At 39.7% G+C, this 24,077-nt stretch overlaps 1 protein-coding gene across 15 annotated transcripts in view; it reads right to left on the bottom strand.

Moving 5' to 3' along the window:
* The window catches only part of LOC124880236 (adhesion G protein-coupled receptor L3-like), a 357,339-nt gene extending 333,471 nt beyond the window's left edge, over nucleotides 1-23,868 (bottom strand). For 6 of the 15 annotated variants that reach the window (XM_047385204.1, XM_047385208.1, XM_047385209.1 and 3 more), the window contains exon 1: nucleotides 23,284-23,861. The gene's annotated coding sequence lies outside the window, so the exon portion shown is untranslated. Of the gene's footprint in view, nucleotides 1-6,757; nucleotides 7,005-23,283 lie in introns of those variants that run through there. The other 9 variants (XM_047385210.1, XM_047385211.1, XM_047385212.1 and 6 more) reach the window with 4 other exon arrangements.
* Between the last annotated feature and the right edge of the window lie 209 nt (nucleotides 23,869-24,077).

Genomic DNA, 24,077 nt, shown 5'->3' with positions numbered 1-24,077 from the left:
CTGCAGAAGCTTCCCTTACATCAGCTCAGTAACCTTAACCTACATATGCTGTTGCCACACACACTACACACCAAGGTCTCATCTACAGCGACCTCAAATCACATTGGTAGAAGAATATTTAAACACATAGCCCCAAGCAGAAGAAAAAGAAAACTCAGGGAAGGATGATAGGCATCTTTCTATCTTTGAAAAGCATGGGCATGTCAGTGGCCTCTGTGGCAGTATGTGACAATCTACTGCATTCTTATGGGCTTTTTAAATTCTTCAGCTCAGCGGGAGATAAGGGCCATGTTCTCATCAGGTCACCGCCAATGAGCAAACGTGACTGAACTGAACAGGGAAGGAAAAAATGGCAGAATCAGAAAAGAATTAAAGAGAAGCTTGAATGGGTGGAAAGGCCTGTGCACTGAACAAGGTATCTATAAAATTCAACACAGAATTGTATTTCTAAAGCCGACCAGATCCCACCTCTAACATGTGGCAGTCACTGTCTTAGCAGAGATGCAACTGCTACGTTGCGGGGGTGGTTTGCAGCAGAGTGCAGCACTTGCTTTTGAACTAGTGACATACGCAGCGCCCTCCAGATTTGAGATCTAGTGAAGATGTCTTAAAGCCTTAAGAAAATTTATCTTTTGTTGTAGTTGCATTTATTCGCACTGAGAATTTATTCAGTTAAGGAAAAATACATTTCTTTAAAAAACTCCAGATATCATTTATTGGCAATCCTGATAATTTCTATTAAATGTAACTGATATATTGTTTTTTAATTTGTTCTTTACTTTTTAAAAGTTAAACTGTCTATTTTTTAATGTCTTCACGTTCCCTCCAATAACTAGTAGTACAGACACAAGACAATTGTGACTCACCTAAACTTGCACAGATCGACAGCTGGAGCAATAAAACTTCTAAAACAACTGGAACACAAGTTCTTTTATGCAAATATTATTGTGCATATTTACATTTTTTATATGTTTATATTTCTTTTTTTTTTTTCTTTTAGTCGATGGTAAAAAAATGCATTGTAATTTCATTCTGGTTTGTGCTTAATAGTGTTTGTTTTTAAATGACAAACTGGCTATTCTACTCTATTATCCCATCACATATGGCAAGGAGGATAGTATGTGGTATTGCAATAACAGATACATTTATTTTATTTATTTGTTCAGGGGGTAAAAAAAATCATGTTAAGAACTGTTAGTTTCTGACTCTGTGTTGCCACAATTATTGGTATGTCTAACAATCCTATTAAAATAAATGTAATTATAACAGGTTTTATATTTAGACATTACTTTACAGAGTTTCTAGGAACTTCCAATTACTAATCGATGACTTTCTGCCACAAAGTCCAGGCTGGATGAGGACCCATATCTATCTTGCCACCACACTGTGAAGAGGATGGTGAGTAACGTAGAAAAAACAAGCCGCAGCAACGAGGACCCATATCTTGGGGTCAACAAGTTCCCATAACAACCATCAGATTCTTTTTACGTACCCACCGGTTGTTTTGGAGGCAAGGAGGAAAAAGCATTTTCTCGCCTACAGTTACAAACATAAACACGTGGTTGAAACAAGCATCTGGGACTTTAATTGGAGCTCTGCGCTTTGGTAAAATTTAACTGGGATTAAGCTTTTGGCAACAAAATGGTCAAGGATCTGTCATGCTGTTGGCTGGTTTCTCTTCCAAACGCCCAGGGAACCTTCTTAGAGTGCATGGCACCCAGAACTCAGGTCATTTTCAATGCAAATCTGGTGAGCAATGCAATCTAGAAAATCTATCATCTACCAATCAGGTGAATACCAAAATGAAAACAGGTAATCTTTCACTCTTTTCCAAGGGCAATGTTCCAAAACATATGGCCAAATCGACATAGAAATTATTTACCAGGCAAAAAATCAACCTTTTTCTATGATCATCTGAGTCCCCAAAACTAAACATCTGGAGGTTTAATTTTTTAATTATCTTAGACTTGACTTGATGAAATTATAAAATACTTTGGACTTGACTTGGACTTTTACACCAATGACTTATGACTTCACTTGTACTTTGACCCTCTGACTTGAAAAGACTTTCTTACATCTAACAGAAAGTGTGTTGCAATGGAAAAGCACCGGGGATGCAACCATGGTTCCGTGCCATGCCCGCCATTTGCCAATATTTCCTCCTCATGTTGCTACAACAAACACGCTGCATCTAATATGCTGTTTACCTGCTTTTCTTCTGCCTCCTATGATGATAGCAATGTCCGATGGTGGTAGAAAGATACTGTGTCCCAGCGCTATTAGAGAGGTATGTGAAAATTTAGGAAAAAGGCCTGCACCTGGCATCACCTAAACAACAGGTAGACGGCTGCACTGCATAAATTTGTACCATTATGTCAATTTGCTTTCAGTAAGATTTTAAATTCAGACTGAAGCACTCAGACTGATTTTTAATAGCAGGCATGGAGAAAGTGCTGCCAGCGGCATCGACAACAAGTAGTGGCTGCCAGAGTTGCCATAAAACGTTGGCCATTTTTGGGTGATGGACCCAGTATGTATGTAAGTTTTAATATACCATCCTCCCCTTCATGTCAAACAGGTGGGTTACCCACAAAAAATTTGTTCTTTGCCCAAAATGCAGTGTTAGCAATACTTCAGTGTTATAGTTTAATAATGCTCTTATGCTAAAAAAAATATTTTTATGAATTTATATGTTTTTATTTATTTTCCCACATGCAAATTTGTATTTTGAATTGCCAGTTTAAGTTAAATTATGTATAACTTAATTTGCCTGCACAAATTACAAGGTGATCAAAAAAAGAAATCTGAGTTAGGAAAACATGTGGGCTGAAAACTAAATAAGAGTTATTGTTTCAATAATCTGATGTTACTCATTCAATATTGCAGTTGTTTTCATTTTTATAAATGTCCGATTGTTCTTTATTATGGATCAGTTTGCTCATGTATTATTTACCGGATTTTATTTTTTGTATGGTTAATATTTGCTGTAAAGCAACATCAGCATTAAAATACATTTAAAAAATAAATAATTTTATTTATTTATGTCAAATTTCTTATTTAAGACTCAAAATTAAAAGTTTAGAACTGCAACTGGAATGACTTGCATGCCTAGACCTGACTGGACTCGCCCTTGGACTTGACTCGAGACGTGGGTGAAAAGACTTGAGACTTAATTGTGTCTTGCAAAATACGGACTTGGTCCCACCTCCGCTAAATACTAAAAAACATACAGAGAAGTGAGCAGAAGGGACGACCCAGTACTCAGGATGGATCTCTGTGTGTTCCAGTCTTGTAAACTATAATAGGTGAAGACTAAGTGTGGCTCTATCTATCTATTTCAATTTAAATTCTACATTTTCCAGTTTGAACTTATACTATTGCAAAAGTTGAATTTATGTTAAGGCTCTTCTCAGATCTTAACCATGGGAGCCAACAGGGGCTCCTGTTGTTGTCATATGACTTTGAGAATCTATTTCATATTAATTCTTAAACCTAATTTTGTTTTTCTGCTGATGCTGAGAAATGAAGAAATTGCTCCTAAGTTTGTTATCGGCTCCCAGAGCAGGTAAACTGATTCCTGTGACCTTCTTGGCTTCTACCAACTTGGGGGTCCAGTTCATTTTAACCGAGCATAATAACTCATTCTGGCTATCCAGCTGAGGTAACAGTATAGCAGGATTCTCAATAGTAAACCTTTCAGTAACTGCTACAAAATATATTGATAGTCTGCACTGCACATTTTCTGGTTTCTGTTACACAGGTCATTTGCAAGTCAGCACTAGGATTTCGAGCATATATATTGCCTTGCAAAAGTATACACACCTCTTGAGCTGTTTCACAGTGCTTTATTTGGATTGTATTCCAACACAAATTAGTGTATATTTGTGAAGTCGAAGGGAAATGATGTGTGGTTTCCAGTTCTTCATTTAGAATGGCTCAAACTCAACCAGATTGTACAGTGAGTGAACATAGGTTAAAGTCTTCCACAGATTCTCAATTGGATTCACCTCTGAGTCTGCCATTCCAACACAGGAATCTGCATTTATCAAAACCATTACACTGCAGCTCTGGCAGTCTTATTAGAGTCATTGTCCTGTTGAAGAGGGAAACTTAAAACCTCGAGGCAAGTCTCCTGGAGATTTTAGAAATGACCGTGCTTCAACAACCAAATAATTAGATCACTGACGTGGCTCTGCAGGACTTTATTGCTTGCTGAGAATTCACCTATTAGATTCAGGTGTGCAGGACCAGGGACACGATTATACAACACAGACCCTCGAGGACAGGAGTTTCAGACACAGGTTCTCTTCCAGGACTGCCCTATATTGAGCTCCCTCCATCATCCTGTCAACTTTGACCAGCTTTCTTGTCCCTGCTGGAAAAAAAAGCATCCCCATAGTATAATGCTGCCACCCCCATAAGTCACTGTGGCGATGATGTGTTAGTTTTCTGCTACACAGTGTTTTACATGTAGGAGAAAGATTCAACTTCTGACCAGAGCACCTTCTTCCACATGCGTGCTGTGTCCCCCTGCATGGCTTATGGCAAACTTGCTCATCATGATGCTATTTTTTGACTAATGTTCTAAGAAACCTCTGAGACCTTCAGAGAACAGCTGCATCCATACTGTGTCTAAATTACACATAGGTGGATTCTATATTCCAAACTGGTTGACTTCTGAAAGCAGTTGGTTGGATAATATGTAGAGATATCAAAGTAAAGGGGGCATGCCTCGTCAGATGTTTATTCATAAAACTTCTTGAAATCATGCATCACTTTTCTGTTCAGTTCACAATTACGTACTACTTTGTGTTTAAGTCAAACACACAAATTCACATTAAGCATATTGAAGTTTTTGGTTACAACATGAAAAAATGTGAAAACGTTTAGATGCTTTTGCAAGGCATTCTTTTATTGGGTCAGGCTATTTCAAATGTCATTGCTGACATGTATGGATAAAACACCTCAAACTGTTATAGTACAGTGGCAGACACACAGAGACATATAGTTGGCAGAGTGCAGTTTCTTGTGCATGACAAATTTTTGCATCTGCTGGTGTGATTGGGAGACAAAAGATGGCGGTTGTTTCATAAGTAACTGATCTTTTTCTTTGTAGTGTGGAGTCATCCACATGAGCAGACAGATCTCCTGTAGGTAATCGAGGTGACAGCCATTCTATAAAACCCAGGTGAAGGTGACATTTTGCCAGATTAACAGCAAAACAGGAATTGGTACGAATCAACAGCTCAGACCTGCAGGATAAGAACAGGATGATCTTTTCCCATGTGTTTTCTCACACATCCTCACCCACATCATAGGATGCCCCAAGGATGACTGCCCAAAGTTACTCCGATGTCATAACAAATAACAAAAACCATCAAAACTCCATCAAAACAAAGTGCTTGCGTGGCCCCTTTCCAGACCTGGCCCAGCTCCATTTTAATTTTTAGTGGCATTTACTAATTAGATGAGAAACATGGTTTGATATAGATGCCCTCATTGTATTAAACGGTAAACAGACCGGGAAAAATAAAAATGGAAAAAAGCCTGTATTTCCCTGCAATGCAGCAAAAAAAAAAGAAGTTAGCGTCCGTCTCTTCCTCTTTTCCAGGCATCCATAGATGCAAAGAAAAATCGATCCATTAAAAGCACTTCATTCCTGCTCAGTTTCAACCTTCGCTGCCAGTGTAATTAAAAGTGGCTTCAACGGACTTTCCAATCCCAATTTTCCTCGTCAGCTTGAGGAAAAGGGCTTCTCTTGGGATTGTTATGAAATCCCTTAAGCAGGTCTCAGGCTCTCTAAATAAAAGATTGGTTTACTCACAACTATACGGTTACATAAGAAAACTTTTTGCTGCGAACAGACGCTAGACAGCTGAAAACAAACCAAATGATGGGGAACGTAGTGGTAATGTTTTAATTGTTGTGAAATCCCAACTCAATTTGGCAACACAAACAGAAAGTCAAACAAAGCCTGTTTCTTCTTGCCTACAGGTGGATCAAAATACGTTAGAAAATCATTGAAAGGTTAATTTATTTTAGTAATTCAATTTAAAAAAGTGTAATTCACACATTTTATAGTCATTACACATGAGTCACCTGTTTAACACATTTATTTTAGATAAATTGAATGAGTAAGGCTTACAGAGGCAAAAGTACCGATATGTGATTTAATGACCATGGTGTCACTGTGCTGGACTGCCCAATAAACTGGTCTGTACAAATCCCCATACAGGACGTACAGAATATTGTAAAAAAAAGAAGATAAAAAACACCAGATCCAACATGGCAGATGTCCTGAAGGCTGCTATTAAGGCAACCTAGGCTTCCTCAACAACATCTGCAGATCTACAGGCTGATCATCCCCGTGCCAGGCTGCATTAACGCAAAAATTCATGATAAAAAAAGACGACCTATTGAAAGCATACAGAATACAGAATTTTCAGTGGGTACTTTGTTATTAAAAATCTTGTTTTATTAGGCTTTTGTTGGTTTTTATTAGCTGTAAGCCATAATCATCAAAATGAACAGAAATAAATGTTTAAAATAATATCACAATGTGTGTAATCAATCTATATAATATCTAAGATTTATTTTTGGAATTAAATTTGGTTTTTATGACATTGTAATCCGTTAAGGTAGCTCTGTGTTTTCTAACATAGCAAGATGAAGGGTGCAAATCACTTTTACACACCTGAAAACTGTGGCGTCCAACAATTGCTAACACCAGCTGAGAAGACAGAAATTAACAAATTACCTGTGAGACACGGCTGCATCCGAGCTGCTGAACCCATTATATCTGCTCCACTGCGACTGTAAGGGAATATCCAGGTGTGTTTTAAAACAGCTCTAGCTTAGGGGGACACTCGGGAATGTCAGAAAAACATAAATAAGAAAACAAAAGTCAAGTCCTTTACAGAGTTCACGGGTGACGACAGGACTCCTTCTGCCAAATGTTGGGAGCTGGGAAACCGGGAAAGTTTCTTCCCAATCTGTACCAGGAAGAAAAGACGAAACTGCTGGAGCAGGTGTTATAAAACTGGATTACAGATAACTGCCTCACTCCTGCATTCCACTGATATGTTGCAAGGCAATGACTACACCAACCTTATTAATCATTATGGGCAGGAATTCCATAAAGTGTCGACCTACGGTGACCTGTATGAGCTCATAGTCCAGTGTCATGCTGCACTTTCATATTTTCCCAACTACAAAAGCATGCTATCTTGTTAAGCTATTTGCTCTTTGTGAACCTGACTTTTAGCTGCATTTATTATGTATGAGAGGGTTAAAAGGGGTCTATGAGAAGATTATAAAAGCTTAACATTTTGATGAGATTAATCTAGCTATCAATCTGTGCATGCATGGAGTAGTCAGCCAATTATAATAACGCTGTAAATGATTAAATACCATTTATATCTCTACGGCGGTTTGCTCCAAAAGCATTAAATGGAAGCAAAGTTATGCCCTTACCATCCTCCATGGGGTAATTTATTTTACAACGGTGTCACTAGTTGATGCTGGTGAGTTCTGGGAGTGGGCAGAGCCGCAACTATCAATGCAGTCTCAGTCAGATGGGGTGTCACTGTGGGGAACAGGAAGGGAGTGGATGTCAGGAGCCTGAAGAGAGAGATCTGACATCTCAGCTCCCACTGTCTGTCACTCTGTCTTCCAGATGATGTATGGATGTTGTATGGCACCACTCAACCAGCAGAGCCAGTCAATACCACCATGCTGAAGAGAGACAATAGGAAGCTCTGACTGTTGTTATGGAATGACAAACCTCTGTGAGATAGGTGGGTGGAAGGCACGGAACTAAACAAATTTGGTTTTATGTCATTTGTAAATAAATTACTTAGGTTGAAATTATACACCCAACTTCTGAAAGAAGGTGAAACTGTGTTGACAAGAATGAGGTTAAGATAAGATTTTAGCAATATGATAGGGAAAACCAAGAATCCTCCGTTATGTTTTTAAAGAATCTGCAATGAGTTCAGGTTTGGCTAGATCATATATTTAGGTTTCTATGCTTGTCTAATTTCTAAGGTGGTCCAAATGCCTTTTTGTGGTTTCACAACCAGAACAAAGGTTAGCATAAAAGCTGCACAATATGTTGCAAATGTATCAGTATAACAATGTCACTGTATGGAAAATACATATTATGAAGAACTGCCTAGACTGCAATAAGTGTTATCTATTCTTTAAATAACATGAATTCAACCTCTCTATGCCTGTAATATACTTGGTGACACTTGTTCAGTGCAGCAAAAATGGTTTTAGAAGGTTAAGAGGTGGTAAGGTGGAGCAGTCATTAAGAAACTACAGCTAAGTTGTTTCAGTGCTAAAGCAAAAGATGGCAGCCGGAAAGCTTTTAGTAAAACTTTGTTGAGAAGGAAAACCAACTTATTTTTCTAGTAGCTGGAAAGACCACTCATTTTCTGAGGTGTATGTTTGCTCTGAACCCAAAGTGGAAAACCATCAACATTTTTTTATAATTTATTTATTGCAAGTCATATCGCTATTGCAACATTCAACAGTATAATAGCATATCATATGTTCGTATCCTCGTATAGTACTAGTACTCATCATCTTCCGCTTTATCCGGGACCGGGTCGCGGGGGCAGCAGTCTCAGCAGAGACACCCAGACGTCCCTCTCCCTAGATACCTCCTCCAGCTCCTCCGAGGGGAGCCCAAGGCATTTCCAGGCCAGCCAAGAGACAGTCCCTCCAGCGTCTCCTGGGCCGTCCCCTGGGCCTCCTCCCGGTGGGACGTGCCTGGATCACCTCCTGAGGAAGGCGTCCAGGAGGCATCCAGTATAGACTGGATCAACTGGCTTCTCTCGATGTGGAGGAGCAGTGGCTCTACTCCGAGCACCTCCAGGATGGCCGAACTCCTCACCCTATCTCTAAGGGAGCACCCGGCCACTCGACAGAGGAAGCTCAATTCAGCCGCTTGTATCCAGGATCTCGTTTTTTCACTCATGACCAAAAGTTCATGGCCATAGGTGAGTGTAGGAACATAAACTGACCGGTAAATCTGGAGCTTTGCTTTACGGCTTAGCTATCTCTTCACCACAATGGACCGGCACAGAGCCCCCATTACTGCGGCAGCCGCACTGATCAGTCTGTCGATATCCCGCTCCATTCTTCCCTCACTCGTGAACAAGACCCCGCGATACTTGAACTCCCCAGTGCCGCCCCATTGCATGCTGTAGGTCTTGGATAGAGGGGGCCAGCAGGACCACGTCATCTACAAAAAGAAGAGACAAAATCCACTCGTCCCCAAACCAGACACCCTCCGTCCCATGGCTGCGCCTAGAAATCCTGTTAATAACTTGTTCATTATGGACAGGATTTCGGTGACAAAGGGCAGCCCTGCCGGAGTCCAACATGCACCGGGAACAGGTCCGGCAATGCGGACCAAACTCCTGCTCCGCTTCTACAGAGACCGGATGGCCCCTAATAAAGGGCCCCCAATTCCATACTCCTGGAGCACCCCCACAGGGCACCACAAGGGACACAGTCGAATGCCTTCTCCAGGTCCACAAAAGACATGTGGACTGGTTGGGCAAACTCCCATGAACCCTTGAGCTTTTTAACCACCTCTGTGACTTCAGCCTGCGCGATGAAAGAGTCCAACCCCGAGTCCCCCGCCTCTGCTTCCACCAGGGAATGCGTGATGGCAGGATAGAGGAGATCCTTGAAGTACTCCTTCCACCGCCCGATATTGTTCCCAGTCGAGGTCAGCAGCTTCCCACCCCCACAGTAAACAGCGTTGGCGAAGCACTGCTTTCCCCTCCTGAGGCACAGGACGGTTTGCCAGAATCGCTTCGAGGCCAACCGGTGGTCCTTCTCCATGGCCTCACCGAACTCCTCCCAGGCCTGAGTTTTTGCCTCTGCCACAGCCCGGGCTGCGGCACCCTTGGCCTCACGGTACCCGTCAGCCGCCTCAGGAGTCCCACAAGCCAACCACAGCTGACAGGACTCCTTCTTCAGCTTGACAGCGTCCCTTACTGCCGGTGTCCACCACCGGGTTCTGGGATTTCCTCCGCGACAGGCACCTGCAGACCTTATGGCCGCAGCTATGGGCAACAGCATCAACAATAGATGTGAAGAACACGGTCCACTCAGACTCTATGTCTCCAACATCTGCCGGAATCTGGTCAAAGTTCTCCCGGAGGTGGCAGTTGAATACATCCCTGGTCGAGGGCTCTGCCAGACGTTCCCAGCAGACCCTCATTATGCACTTGGGCCTGCCAAATCTGTCCGGCTTTCTCCTCTTCCAGAGGATCCAACTCACCACCAGGTGGTGATCAGAGGACAGCTCAGCCACTCTCTTCACTTAAACCCCTCCACCATGTTAAGTTGGTGGTTCAATGAGGGTTTTCCTCGTATAATGCAGCTTTAGTTGCATACATTGAATAAAAATCCACATAACCTTCTCCTCACTGCCTGGCATAAAATCAATAAAACTTTCTTTTTTAGGTCTGTTACTATTACTTTATTATTTTGTTATAGTAAATGCGGAAATAATGGGAGAACATTTTCAACAGAATTTCTATAACTTTCTTCAAATTCAGACATTTGCATACAGATTACTGCCACCAAGAGCTGAAAGGCCACTCAGAGAAGAAGAAGCCATTACTCCAAAAGAACATAAAAAGCTGGGTTACAGTATACAAATGCACTTGGGGACAAAGACATTAACTGTTAGAGACATTGCTGTGGTTATAAGAAACTAAAATTAGAGTAATTTGCTATAATCACCATTGAGAAATTCCAAGGAAGAAAGGGGAACTTGCAAGCCTGTGAACATCCTCCCAAATGGGGAAGTACAGAGGTGGCAGCATCATGTTGTGGGATGTTGTGCAGCAGGAAGGACTGATGGAAAAAAATAATAAGTGGATATGCTGCAGCAACACCTCAAGATGTCAGTGAGAAAGCTTGGGCACAAATGGGTCTTTCAAATGGTCAATGACTCTAAATATACTGCCAGATCTGTTACAAAGAGGCTTATGGACAACAAAGTCAATGTTTTGGAGTGGGCTTCAAAAACTCCTGACTTCAATTGCATAGAATATTTATGGGCAGAGTTGAAAATGTGTTTACAAGCAAGGTGGGCTACGAACCTGGCCTAGTTATACCAGTTCTGTCATGAGAAATGGGCCACAATTCCAGCAAACTGTTGTAAGAAAATTGTGAGAAGATACCCAAAACATTTGACACAAGTCATGCTGTTTAAATGGCAATTTTACCAAATGAAAATATATGTAAAGTTGAGAATTTGAAGAAAGTAAAACAACCAAAAGCTCAAAACCTGTCTCCCATTTTTCTAGCATTTAGCAAATAGAGATAATATTAGTAATACCAAATGACCCAATACAGGAATAGTTTAGTCTGATTTAATATCAGACATTGAGAAAAAAGGCTACATGTCCTTTTATATAGTGTATGGAAATATCTGATTGATGAAGATTGGGCATTGTGTTCAAGGTTATAATACAGTTTGAGCATCACACTGGTCCCTGCCTTTTGTTCCTCAACAGAACATCATCTGATATCCACATGCACAAAGGAATGCTTGGATGCTTTCTATCCTATCTGCAGTTCTTCAAAGTACCAAATGCTGTAAGAGCAGGAGAACCGTTCTCTCGTCATGGAATCTAAGACACTTCCCCTCCTAACAAATAATAACTGATAAAACATAAAACCAGTACTCAATTTAAACAACTGCACCTTTTTTTAAATTTAAATGATATAAATAGATTTAATCTGTAAATTCATCATATAAGACCATCCCTGAGTATGCACATAAGATGAAAAAAACGCTCCCCCTTCTCCATTTGTTGGTTTCCTGATATTTACCCGCGGGGGCTCCACTGCAGCCTGCATGCCAGTGCCGTTATCTGCTGCTTATTATTTGGCTGAATGAGTTGGAGCGGGGCTCACGGGCTCGTCTCTGACATAATGACTGATTACAGTCTTGCGGCTCATATCAAAGAAATCCCACAGTTGCCACCGCTGCATCATCGCAGCTCAGCGTCACAGGCCAGATTTCTGTAAAAGTAAGAAGTCAGCGTGGAGGATGGCGGAACAGGGTAAAATTGGGGGTGGGGGGGACAGACAGTGTAACTACCACCCAGCTCTCAAGCTGTCATGAGGCACCTGAGCCATCAACCTCTTTGTAATGTTATTTGGTAACAAGCACTCCCTAAATGGGAAAGCTTTATATAGTTCAACACAATGCAAGAAATCCGTTCATTGGCTATACCTGCTTATCCCTGTAGGGGTATGGTGCCCATTTCCAGTGGTTTTTGGGCATGATGCAGGGTACACCCTGGACAGATTGCCAGTCCACAAGAGACACACAGAACAAACGAAGAAATGTGACTAAATATTAGAACAGAAATATATTATCACTCCCTGATAAAAAAGAAACCTTAAAATTATATTTTTTTTGTTTCAGCAGCATAATCTCACACCAAAACATTAGGAAAAAGTCCAACTCTAATGTAAACTGATTTACTGAGTCTTGACAAAATGAATAATGAAGATAAAGAAAAATAATTATTTTAAACAACATCTGTAGTGAAAAATGTACTGGCATCCCTTCAAAATATCTTTAAAGCAAATGAAGTTTGAACTCCTTTTTCTTTCTGATGAATGTAACTGTTGATATTTTGAGTTTTATAGGAAACTTTACACACTAATCCATGATTTTCTGTTTCCCTGAGGTTAAAATACAACATTACAGGGACCCCAACCTATCCATCTATCACAACCATTACCATGTGGAAATTACAAATGTTACTGCGACTCAAAACTGATACTGTGGTCTGATGAGAATAAGGCTTGAACAGCAAAACCTTTTTTAAGAAGTCTCCACATTGTTAAATGTGAATGTGATTCAAGGTCTAAATACAGTACAAGGTAGCCAGTGTTTGCAGCACACTCTGTCAGCACTTTCCAAACCCTAGCTTTCAGGCAGTCAATTAGGTTCAAGGTGAGACAAAAATGGGTTGTCATTTAAACATGTTTGCTCCGCCGGGACACTGCATCAATTCAGTCATTTCCACTTCAGAGGCAACAACAGCCTGGCAGAAAAGTTTATATACACCACTGGAAGCATAGATCTGCTGCCGCGTTACCGGCGTGAGATGAAGTGCAATAGTGGTGCACGCATTTGAATTGCATCGTCTCTCTGAAAGTGACGACAACAGAATCTTGAAAAGGCAGCCCTGCAAGATCACATCCCACATGCCTAAACCCAATCCTATATCATTGATTAGATTGGTCTAAGTCGCAAGTATAAGTGAAGACGTTAAACTTCTGCACCTAATTTTGGAGATCCTGTGAGTTTAATGCAAGATGAGTGTGCTCTCTTTACAGTACCAAAAACAAAATAAATGCAAGGTTAACACCAGTTTTCATAAGGAACCGATAAAACTGTCATTGTTAGTAAATCCATCTATTTGAAAACATATTAATCAGCTGCCTAAAGTAATAGTACAGTCTCCGCTTCCCCTCCTTTCTTTCTCCACTGTCAACTCACTGTCCAAAGTTTAGCAAAATTAACTTCTGACTCGAGGATCAGTCACTTGTGACGACTCCCCTCCTTGAAGTTTTGGGCTTCTTACAGAAGGGGTGTTCGAAGGGCGGCCAGGGGGCCATTTGAGGCCAACTGGAATGATTTTATGTGGCCCTGACAGCAATTACAATATGATACAAATTTGGCCCACCAGCACAGGTGGTTTATGCAGATTAGAGTTTTAATTTTTAACTAGGGACAACATTATTATGGACAAATTAACAGGGCAGGTCCAAACAGCAAAGAACAGTTAGATCTGCAAAGAGGATCATCAGGGCTGACATTCCCTCCATCCAGGACTTGTACAGCTCTAAGATCAGGAAAAGGGCATCTAACATCTCTGCAGATCCCTCACATCCTGGTCACAAACTATTTAGACTTTTGCCTTCGGGTGGCGCAACAGAGTTCTTTAACACCTGACACAGAGACAGTTTCTTTCCCCAGGCTGTCTCTCTGTTGACACCAATGAACACCTTACAGCCAGAGTAGACAGTTACTCTGCTGGAAAAAAAATAATCATACTTGCATTATCACAACCTGTCTTCCACATTTTATACACATTAAAAAAACACACATACACTTGTACATACTGTTCCTTGTCCTGTTTATTTGGTTTTACACAATGTGGTTGTTGTTTGGACTGATGTTGACACACGATTAATGTGATGAAAACCAAAGTCAAACTCCTTGTTTGTGCTCAATAACTTGGCCAATAAAGTTGATTCAGATTCTATAAAATAAATTTACTTTTGGTTTGTCACAGAATGATAATCTTTTAACAACTTTTAGGTTTCTAATCTGATTTATCTACTTTCGATTAAGTTCTCTTTTAAAGAATAGTAATAAATAGCCAGATAGATTTTATCTGGAGTTTATGTTTAATTTTTATTTAGCTAATCAGTAGCCAGTTAACGTTAATCGATTCAATTTGGACTTAATTTTTGCTAATTGGTTCTGTTTGGATTTGATTTGTCTTCTGCAATCTTTAGTCAAGGTGTTAATTTTCCATGTTGATTTTTTCCCTCCATTGTTTACCCCTGCAACGTTAACTCAACGCAGGGGTAAACAATTCATCCAGTAGATAGGTTCAATAGATTATGAGTTATTTAATTATGTACTTTCATAAAAATTCAATGTCTGTCAATACCACACGACTTTAAGAATGTTTTACATATCTTAACTCAAAAACGACAAGCATGATACTGTGATCAACATTTCTGCAAGGCACTCATCCTTTTTGTTCCTGTAGAAGCTCCTCTGAAATTGAAGGTTAAAGAATGGTGGAAAGAAGTGTGCATCAGTTTTTCTTTATACATACAAATAATACTAAAACATCCTCAGAACTATCTGGTTTTTAGATTATGCACTTCTTTAAAAGGCTTCCAATGAAATAGCAGGGGTGGAAGACCCTTAGGTCCCTCGGGTGGATTAGTTAGTGCCAAATACCAAACTTTCTTGATAAAAAGCTGAAAAATGGCTATGCATGGATATTAAATCACAATGAAAAATGCAGTAGAAAAATAACTTGAAGTCATTTTGTGACCCCAAATTGGTTCATGCTCAAAAGAGGTACAGTGATTATCAGACCAACAAATCCCGGTGACGGGAAAATAAAACATCACAAAGACAGAGGGTGCAAAAAATGCTACGCACCTGAAACCTGCAGCCTGAAAACAAGAAAGTTATCTTTATTTCTCTTTGCTGGCAAATTAGCGGTCAGATCAGGAGGTCCCAGTGGTTGGGAGGCGTAAATACTAACCGTCATTTCCATTCATTTGTATGCGGCTGCAGGTGCACCTCCTTATTAAGTATTCAAGCCAAAACCTGCCTCCCAAACAGGCCATAAATTAACTTCTTTTAGAGCTGTGCCTCAGAGAAGCACTGCATCTTTGTTTGAATTCTCTTCACTGGACTAAAGTTCACGAATAAGCAGAAGAAAAAAGGCCTTTTAATACAAAAGAAAGCCATGAATAAAAAGCAAAAAAAAAGTGAAATAAATATTGGCAGTATATTGTAAGTTGCAGATAGACAAATGTAAATGATTTTACAGTGTTGTAAAGAGATTGATGTACTGCGGCTCCGTCGGGCTGTGTCAGTTTGATAGCTTTTGGTCAGCTTTTAACACCATCAATGGGGTTGTAAGAGCGGCTGTTCTTGCTCTAAATGCTAAGTTGACATTTTTGAGTCCATATCTGCACTCCGGGCGAGACTTTGTCTTTTTTTTTCTACTCTTAGACATGCAATTCCCCAAGCCATTTGTAAGAGCAGTGTTAACAATATTCTACAGAATGCTTCTTTGGCATTCAGATATAATCTTAAAGAATAGCTGTAGTGATTTGGAGGGCAACAGACTAGGTGGCTTTACTGTACACTTGTCATTATCTGCAATCATCATTGCTTCTGAACTATGCAATTACATCTGCAGACGCTTGTTAATGCTTTGCACTCATGCAGACTTTTTATCACTGCCTGAAGAGGTTGCATTAAAATCTTAGCTGCTAAATGGTTTGACCCCCCAAAGGACAGTTTAAGTGCCAAATCAAGGGTGGAAGGGTGTCTCACAGATAATTAAGAGTGCAGTCTAAAACAGAACAATTTCTTAAAGCAATGGTAGAAGTCATGATAATGCATGCACTTGAGTTTGACAATAAACCAGCCTTGCAGGCGCTTGCTGAAATTAAAAGCATAAATGAATCTGACATGCCACTACAGTTTCTCAATACAGCTAGACTGCCAATTCAGCTGCAAAAGAATGGCAACAAAAACGAAATGGAAATCACAAGCAACCAATAAATTTTCTTCTGCACAATTTAAAACAACTATTTACATCTTTTTCCATACCTTTCCACTATCCTCAGAAATCCAGAGAAAAAAGTAATTATAATCAAATATTATACCCATATTATATTATAGCCATAAGCAGGGCTAAATTGGAAATCTCTTTCATAAATATTACTATCCTAATTATTATATACAGATTTAAGCACTTCTCATTTCTCCCAGAACCTTTCTTGTGGGTTTTCTTTGCTGAGGACAAACTCTAAAAGATTTATGATTGCATTTGCTCTTTTAAGTAAGAAATGCAGAATCAGATTTATCTTCAATTGTGACATACAGCTTTAGCATTAATTAGCTGTATCTGCACTCAAAACCTAAATTCACCTAATCTACCAGCTTTCCATCAAAAACAAACAAAAAATGTTAACTTATTTAAGCTTAAAAATAAACAGACATGTTACATTTCAGCTAAGATTAAAACAATTAAGGAGTTAAAGGCGTGAATGCTTAAGAAACCAATCAAACCCACACCATTTATTGCTCTATAACAAAGTTTCAAGCGTTTTTAATGATATGCAATATGGCTTTCTGTCAAGTGCAACACACCACAGGGGGCACCACTAGGAATGATAATAATAATCAGAAAATAGGTAATCAGACCCTATACACCAAACATGTTTTCTTTCTCTCTCATTTGTATATTCAATAAATTGCAACAGTCACCCCACCGTAATATAAAAACTATAAGAAATGATTGCACTGTGGCACTAAAATTGGTTTCTTACTCATACTTTATGATTTGTTGCAGCAATAAAGGGCTTTTTTCTACTTCTTTGTTACACAAGTCCTCACTGCAATTGACCATCTCTAGTTTAAAATGTTTAATATTTAGACTGGTCAAACATCATTTCGATTATTCTACTCTTAAAGACGCATTAAAACACAATTTATGACACACAAAGAAGAGCATTTCCTTTGCTCTTTTGGCATTAGAATGACCTTATATTGATAGAAATGTGAAAAGCACATTATTTAGACTGATCAAACATGGACAAAATGATTATACAGTGATTTCTGATTTTTGTTTTGTGTGTGTGTGTGTGTGGGGAGGCCCAAGAAGAATTCATGCAAGAACTGGCACTGCTATCCAAAATTTGAGTTGCACCTTAAAAAAATGACCAGTTGCGCCGTATTTCTTTTGTCATAAATCTGTAGGAATCATTACAGGTATACTTCTGGAACCAAATATTAAGTTTACTCAACGTCAGACAAACAGACACCATTGATTTTTCTCACTATTTCGCAAAAAGCACGAATTGCCTCATGCACAGGTTTTTACAACCTCTGACATTAGTGCATCTGTAGAAAATTCTCTTCACTCATGTCAGTTGCATTTTTACAGCCCATTTCACACATTTTTCAAATAGCTCTTTTTATGATTCAAGGCTCTGACAAAAAAACATGTGTCAATCACCTTTCTATAAAAGAAGCTGTACTCAAACTGTGCCAGCATACACTACACTCCATTTTTTTATCTTCTTACAGCAGCATTTGTTGTGTTTTGTTTTTGCTTTTTCTAGATTTTTACACATTAATGGCTTACAAACATTTAGGTCAGTGAAGAGACCCGTAACCCCCTTCAAAAAAAAAATTGCCTGTTCTTCTTATCAAATCTTCATCTAAAGTGTAACCCCATTTCCTACAATTTAACGCTCAGAGTGTTGTGTAACCGCGTGTCAGAACCTTTGTGTCTAAGCTCTTTATGAGACAGGGCAGGCAAAGTGTTGAGAGTCTTGCACCTTGAGGACCTTTTCTTGGCCACAAGCCTTCTTTTTCTTTCCTTTCTCAAGCTCTTGCTTCTCTTTTTGTGTGACATTCCTGCCAGAATGAGGGCCCCAGCTGAGTGACCTGCCTTACGCCTAACAGCATGACAGCTGCAGTCACGGAAAGACCAGGGGCCTCAGGTTAGCAGTGGGTGACATTTACCTAAAAGGAAAGGGAATACACTGTACCAAGCGACCTCCCTCTGTTATTTTTTTAAGAGGCAAACATTACAAGTTCATAAGTTATGTATGGAACCGCATAAACTGGAATATTTCAGTCATTCCATCACCTTCCTGTCATTTTAAAGCTCACAGGAACAAAGTCGGCCAGCAGTATAAGCTGTCATCTCCCCCTCTCTGAAGATATCTGTATGATGCTTAGCATGTCAGCATCCAGCCGCAGGGATAAACAACCATTCAACTGTCAAATAAGTTTTAAAAATCCATCATTTAGACAGCACATCTGAATCCGGACCGCTTCTCTTCTGAACCGGACGCATTTTCTAATTTGTCAAGCATCTCAGACTGTGCCACCAGTGATAAGTGTAAAAAAATAAAAAATAAAAGGAAAAGAAGAGAGGACTTTTTTCTAAGAACAGTAATGTACTGTTCTGGGAGACTTCAAGGATTTTATGTACTGAAAGAGACAGCTGGCTGCAGGGAAAATAAATGCTGAAATGTGCAAGTGGACAGTTCTGTAAATTCCAGCGGTTTTGAGCTTGCAATCACAAGGAACACTTGCATTGAATAAATAGCAGTCTGTGTGTGTGTCAATACATTTTCTGTCCATGACCATTTTTCTTTAAATCCACTATTGCAGTTGAAAGAAATTCCAGTTTATACAAAGCAGACCAGTACACCAAGTACTGACTGCCTGTTATTGAATGAACTGTATTGTATGAAAGCAGGCAATGCTGCAGTTTCCACATGTAAGAAAGTGCCTGCTGAATGGTAGCCATAGAGACCAACAATGTTTACAAGAATTGCTGCACTTCATCTCATTTTGAAGTAATTGCCAGCTGGTAATAAAAAAGAAGGCAAAAAACAAAAAATGGGGAGTTTGAACATCATTTTTTGCTATCTCCGACTCAAATCAAATATTTAAATTAGAATATCATGCAAAGGTTTATTTATTAGTTTAACTCATAAATTAATTCGGGTGACATATTTCAGTGGTTTATTTCTGTCAATTTAGGTGATTATGACTTACAGCTAATGAAACCTCAAAATTCAGCTTCACCAAAAACGTACATTTTGTATAAGACTAATAAATATTTTTAATACAGAAAAGTTGGCCTACTGAAAAGCATGTCCATGCACTGCATTAGAATATGCACACATTTTCTGGCCAGACCTCCTTTTCATGAATCACTGCATCAGTGCAGCGTGGCATACAAGAAATCATCCTGTTACTCTGCTGGGGTTTTAAGGAGGCACAAATTCCCCTAATTACAGCTTTCATCTCATGTGCATTGTTGGCTCTTGTGTCTCTCATCTACAAAGCTCTGTGGAGTGTCAATGTGGTTTAGGTCAGGCCAGTTTGCTTGCCAATCCAGTAAAGTAATACCATGGTCATTAAAGTAGGTTTTGGTTCTTTTGGTAGTGTAGGCAGGTGTCAAGTCCAGCTGGAAAATGAATTCAGCATCTCCATACATTGTCAGCAGAGGGAAGCATGAAGAAGCTCTGACTCCAGTCACAGACCATGCCAAAAGAATCTCCTCCATTACTCCTGAATGAGCTTTGCTTTACAATCCTTAAAGGTGTCAGTTATTTCCATTGCTTGTGCACCTTTTTCTGCTACCTTCCACTCAACTTTTCGTTGAAATTGTCGGAAACTCTGTCCAGCCAGCTTCTTAGCTATGACCTTTTATGCCTTGTAGTGACTGTCTGCTGGACACCTTTCAGGCCAAAAGTCTTCTCTGTTAAGGAGGCCATAACATAGCATTTCTGTATTAAAAATCATTTTAATAAAGAAATTCATTTTTAACAGTTCTATTTAATCTTCAAATTTTTGGAGAAATTGAATGTTTTTTTGTTTTTTTTTATAAATTAACTTTTTGATAATATTCTAATTAATAGAAATTCAATGTTATTGCCTGGTTTAAATTCTAGTTGTTAGCACCACAACCATGAGCAAATCCCATTGGTTTATCTACTCTCAACTTGGGTGTGATGTAATTCCTAGATCCAAGTTCCAACTTCCAAGTCAAATCAACACAGCATTAAACCTATGGTGGCAATCTTCATCACAGTATTACCAACTGAGTTTGAACAAAGCATTTTCAAAGATGTCCACAGTACAATGAAAGCATCCTGAGAGACTCAGTGGAAAAAAGCAATTATGCAAATGTATATGTAAAGCTATATCGTATAAACCATAAAGCTCAAGCCCAATCCTAACCTAATAAAATCTGTGTGAGAGCCCCTGTTTCTTTTCACATGGCGACCACAAATTTGAGTGCTTCTTTCTTGTCTAAAATAACACAAATCAAAACAATGGCAAGAGATTTAGAGAGTGGAAGGAAGACGCTATCTCTCCAATCCAGGGAAGAAAAATATCTTTTTTCAGAGGCCAACAAGATTAACCTGCATTATTGTAATGCACAATTGAGCAGGAATATAAAAGTCACAGTAAAAACAAAAGACAGCCTAATGACGTTTATTACACCATGTCTTATTAGGAGAAAGGATTTTTTTTGAATTTGAGGTTAAGAGTTTAGATAATTTTTAAATTAAAAAAAAAGACAGCTTTTACAGTGAATTAAAAAAAAACTTGTAGAAACAGGGAAGAAGTGATGTGTTTGATTTTACTCAAACATTCACACTTTTAAGTGCCAGCTTCAACTAACGTGCCTCTGCAGAAAATGCAGCGTCCTTTCGAGAAACTTCCTTTGACTTCATTTTTAAAAACCTCACTGATACTTTAAGTTTTCCTCTCTTAGTGACAACCGTCACGACGAAAAGCGTTGCTGTCAGTTATACCTGCTGGTGCTCACTCACTAAATTGGAAAACAAAATCAAGTAACAATAACATTGTGTGGTGTGTCCCACAACACACACCCTGTTGATCTATGATTAAGCTAAATTAATTTTAAAATGTATGTTATAATAGAATTTTTAGCTTTTATCTGTCCTTTTTTACTTTATTTCTACCTGAAGCAAAGTGACTGTTTTTACTGTCAATCTGATGACATAAATTTGCTTAAAGGTCAAAATATTTTTAAGCAAACAGTACAAAGATCCTCTACTGATTAGCAGTGTTTCCATTAATAATGGTCAAGAAATTGGTAATATCGTATCATCTGTTGTTATTGAGGATAGAAATATTGTAATAATGATTTTGATTTATCCTGATAACAATAAGCTACTTGGAATTGTTACTTTTACTATTTTTCCACTGTTGGTTTCATGAGAGCATAAATAAACATCGATATATTTGAAAAGTGATTAAAAGCAGGTATTATGAAGTAGCTGGCCCTAATAAATGGGTAGGTTCTATCTTTTAAAGTAGTGTGTGTGAGTACATTGCCAAAACAAAGTGTTTTTTTTTATTTTTTATTTTACTTTAGGTTTTGAGTGTCATATTTATTGTTTTCACCATAAATACCAAGAAATACCGAGATAGAACATTAGTCCATATCATCCATCCCTACTGTGGCAGTTATGTTTAACCTTTTCAAGCTTCTGCTACTGTACATACATTTTCCAGGAAACATACGTCCTTAAGATGCCCAATTCACTGAATACAGTGCAGCTCATATTTAACTAACCTTAAGAAAAAAAGCGAGGATGCAATTATTTTTATTTTTTTGTTGTTCTTTTCCCATCAGGTATCGCACCCGTTTCTGGGTTCAGTCGCTGTTAGATTAAATACAACCCAGATTATATTCCTCAAGGAGCAGCACTTAAAGCTGAGTCAAAACGGATGAGACAAAACAAAGTGCAGGTTGGCTTAACAGTTTAGTCAGAGAGCATCAAATGTCCCCTTGAGTTTCCCCCAAGAGGGTTGGGGAGAAGTCAAGGTTTTTCACTGCCGGTGGAGAGGCAAGCCGTGTATGTGTGTGTGTGTGTGTGTGAAGGCTGTGCGAATGTGTATCATCTGCTTGAGGGAAAATCCACCTATATGCAATATATGACAGATGGTGCAGCAGTCCTGTATATCATAGTCATAATTGTCAGATAAGGATGCAACCAGGAACTGCATCCATAATTGGCAGAAAAGAAGGAAAACGACACCCAAGTGATCATCTTGATGACCCCTATTTCTTTGATATTGAAAGAAACAAGGGTAGAAGGATCTGGAACAGTGGGGTCTCATAAAGTTGAAGTCCCCCCCCCTCCAGTATGTCACTAAACATAGAGCCATTTGCAACTATTTCTGTTTGTGCATTAAATAATGATGCGTGCTGTGCAGTATTCATGCTTCTTTGACTGTAGCGGATATTTCCTGCTAAAAGCAGGCGGATGTAAACAACTCAACAGTGACGAGTCGTGCATTTAGTGGAAATATGTCGATTCTGCATGCCGAATGCACTGCAGGCCAGTTTTTATACTTAACACTCTTAGCCTTTAATAAAAAATCCAGACGCTGCTGCACAGCTCAGGCCTGCATTTTCTTCGAGCACCTTTTTGCAAAGACACAAAGCCTTTCAGAGTCAGGTGCATCTCACAGAACTGAAGGCAAAAAAAAAAAAACTTCCCTCCTATGCATCCGGCTTTCAAACTTCTTTGTACAGTAGCATTTGTTTTTGTGTGAATTGCGAAGACAGAACAGCAACATTTCTGATTGATTGGATTCGAATCAGGCGCTGAAAGAGAGGTCGGGTGAATTGGTCCGAGACTGAAATTGAAATCCCTTTATTGGTTCTGATCAATAGCCATCCTGCGCGCTGATCGGCTCTGATTTTCTCCACAAAAAAGAAACACGCGCAGATGTCCCAGTTTGAAGTAATTGATAGTCGAGTTTAACATTACAGACCGCCTCTGACGCCGCTGCAGGCTTTCATTCGTGGACATCATTATCGCCCTAAGCTGAATCTGCAGGATAATAGTGGATGCGCGCACCAGCAAAATGCAGAGGAACGCCACACTTACCGCGCTGTGTTTGGAGATTACCGGTGAACATGAAGGGCTCACACGCTCGGATTTAAAGCGTGCGTTAATTTCTCCCCCGACCAAAAAAAAAGTGTCCTCATCAGGCGTTGCGCACCGTGCGTGGAGACTTCATGGGGTCGAGGAGACAGAACAGCGAATCCAGCCGCTCGGTTTAGTATCCTATGAATTAGTCTGGTTGTGGCTCCAGAATCCGGGGAGCGGGAGGGACGGAGAGGGGTGTGGGAAGGGGGGGGGGGGGACACAACAAGCAGGCTTTTTCCTTCGGGTTGCATCCACGAACACTGTCCCCACTTCTCTCTTTTACATCCCTGAATGCAAATCGTCCCTCCTGTACTGGGGCTACATCACGTCCCGTGAAACCTGGAAGAGCGGCACCTCACCGGTCATAATAAAAGAGAAACAACAACAAAAAGAGTATCCAGAAGACTCTTAAAAGCACAAGGGGAAAGAGGCTTTGTTTTTTCTTTCAGGAAAAAAAAATGTTCCAAGTCTGGTGATTTCGGTCCGATGAAAACTGCGCTCTCGGCGACTATGACAAACCCATTGTGCGCGCTGGCTGGGAGTAAATCTGTATGAAAAGCAAAGGCGGTTTTGGAGCGCCAGTGAAAAGGTGAGGGGAGAGCATGGATGTGCACTGCCGCTCTCACCGTATACTCGGGCTCCACCTAGCAGCAATCCCTAGACAACATGCTGCTGCAAAGGCTCCAGTACTTCAGTATATTGCGTATTTTTTGCCCGAAGCTGGCGAGGAGACCTGTGATATTACATTCTGT

This window comes from Girardinichthys multiradiatus, chromosome 14, assembly GCF_021462225.1.
Source record: "Girardinichthys multiradiatus isolate DD_20200921_A chromosome 14, DD_fGirMul_XY1, whole genome shotgun sequence".
NCBI lineage: Eukaryota > Metazoa > Chordata > Actinopteri > Cyprinodontiformes > Goodeidae > Girardinichthys > Girardinichthys multiradiatus.
The sequence above is the reverse complement of the archived record's forward strand: the minus strand, read 5'-3'. Positions and strand labels throughout refer to the sequence as shown.